The sequence below is a fragment of the Pseudophryne corroboree genome, chromosome 2 (genome assembly GCF_028390025.1).
Source record: "Pseudophryne corroboree isolate aPseCor3 chromosome 2, aPseCor3.hap2, whole genome shotgun sequence".
Classification (NCBI taxonomy): domain Eukaryota; kingdom Metazoa; phylum Chordata; class Amphibia; order Anura; family Myobatrachidae; genus Pseudophryne; species Pseudophryne corroboree.
The window spans coordinates 567661022-567663423 of record NC_086445.1 but is presented as its reverse complement, the minus strand read 5'-3'; the positions used below and the strand labels follow the sequence as shown (position 1 = coordinate 567663423).

The following is a 2402-nucleotide window of genomic DNA, read 5'->3' as shown; positions in this document are numbered from 1 at the left end:
AGTAAATTTTCACCCACACAGGCTACACATTGTTCAGATTCATCGGAAGATGAAAGCCCAATTTATTCTACATCATCATACGAAAAAAACCAAGGCACCTGTGTTTAAACATCCCAAAACCTGAGTTTCCAGGGTAAGATTAGCTTACGGAAATCATGGAAGTGGCTTGGGTTACGCCCAATAAGAAGTTTAGAATTCCTAAGAAATGGAATTCTAAATATCTTCTTCCAGCTGGGGATTGTTTAAAAAGGGGAGGTGGCTCCTAAAGTAGATACGCAAGCGAATAGTGCAAAAATCTACATTATCTTTGCTTTCAACATGTCTAGGGCAGTCATAAGGTCAAGCCTTGGCTTCGCCTTGAATGGCAAAGGCAGTGGTTGCCTGGGTTGATGCATTGGAAGGAGATTTTTCAATAGAGCAAAAATCTCATATAGCTCATAAAAAAACAGACTGCAATGTTCCTGGAGAAGCAGCATTGGATATGGGCATTTTTTTCCTCCAGGGCATCAGCCCCAACTATACCTGCTCACAGAGCAGTTTAGCTGGGTACATGGAAGCTGATTCAGAATCTAGGAAGGTTTTGGAATCGTTGTCCTTTCTGGAGATATTCTTTTTGGTAAAGAATTGACAGATATTCTGGAGTCAGAAGCAGGCTCCAAGAAAGCCAAGTTTCTTCCACATACAGTTTCAAACCTAAAGTTCCACATTTCAGCCCCTTTTGGTTTCTAGGAAGAGCAAAAGGAAAAAGCCAATATAACAAGTCTGGGAAGACTAGGAAAGCATTGGGCTACCAGAAGTCCAGTTGGGATCTACAGCTACACCACACTGGATAAGCCCAATCTCATCTGAGTTTGGAAGCTAAGCAGTGTTGGGCCTGGAGAGTACTCGAATGGGAGACCATCTGGGAATACCAGGTGCTGTAGAAAAATACACCATCAGTCTGATGGTGTGGGCCTGTGCCGCCTGGGGGACCCCAGGCTGGGGGAGCTGACTTCTTCAGGTCGCAGATCTGGCATGGTATCTCTAGGTTATGCTTTCACCTTCAAGACAGCCCGTCTCGGGTAGAGACAAAGAACAAGGCTTTGCAAGAAGCAATTCAGAAATTGCTTCAGTCAGGAATAGTCATTCCACTTCCTCCTGCAAAGGAGGACAAGGTTTACTCCAACCTGGTTTTAGTTGGAAGCCAAATGGATCATTTTGGCCCATGCTCAATCTTAAAATGCTGAACAAATACATTTGGAGCCTCGGTTGTACTTGGAATCGTTACGTTCCTTATGTTTGGCATGGAGCCAGAGGATTATATGGTATCCCTGGATATACAGGATGCTTACCTACATGTTCCTATACCACTGTCCATCACTGTTATCTAAGGTTTGCTATCCTCCAACAGCATTTTCAGCTCTAGGCCTTACCCTTTGGGTTAGCCACAGTCTCCAGAGTATTTACCAAGAATATGGGGATGATAACACCTTATCTCCGCCAGTTTTCCCATACCTAGACGATCTTGTAATCCTGGCACAGTCACAGGGATTGCTCTTACGTCATCTGCAACAGACAATAACGTGTTTGCAGAGGCACGAGTGATTCATTAATTGGGCAAAATCGTCTCAAGTTCTGACACACCGGATGACTCACTTGGGGGCTGTACTGGATCAGGTCAGCAGAGAGTAATTTTTACCTCGCAACAAGATATCCAGGGTTCAGTCTAGGATTCAGGACTTGCTACACAGTCAAACGGTATCCATTCACGCACCAATGCGGGTGATGGGTTTGATGGTATCTACATTGACAGGGTGGAGTATGCACAATTCCACTCGAGGTCTCTGCAGCGTCTGATTCTTACCAAATAGAATCTACAGTCACACCACACTGGATATGCCCAAATCTCATTGGATCATGGAAGCTAAGCAGTGTTATCCTGGTTGGTACTTGGAGGGACCACCTGGGAATACAAGGTGCTGTAGGTATTAATGGGTTGCATCAGATAATAAAAACGGACTATGGTACTTACAATAAAAGTAAGAAGGTCGTTAGCCTGGTGGCTACAGACATCCCAGCTGTACAAAAGGAAAACCTTTTGATATCATATTGGGAAAATTCTGACACTGGGGAGCAGTGTCAGTGTCAGGAAGGTTGTGTTCCCAAAGAAGAAAGTTGTCTGCCGGTAAAGGTTGGAACCTTGGGCCATATACAGGGTACCGGCATAGGCACGGGAAGTCTTCGGGGAATACCAGTCCAGTTCAGCTCGGACAATGCGATGGCAGTAGCGTACCTCAACATCAGGGAGGAACTCGCAGCCGTAAAGTGATGAAGAAGGTAAGTCACATACTAAAGTGGCCAGAACTTCATCATTCAACCTTGTCCGCTGTTTTTATTCCGGGAATCCTAAACGGGGAAACGGA

At 45.0% G+C, this 2402-nt stretch overlaps 1 pseudogene; it reads left to right on the top strand.

Annotated features, from left to right (window-relative positions):
• The first annotated feature begins 807 nt into the window (after nt 1-807).
• On the top strand, nt 808-926 carry LOC135052683 (5S ribosomal RNA; annotated as a pseudogene).
• The last annotated feature ends 1476 nt before the right edge of the window (nt 927-2402 follow it).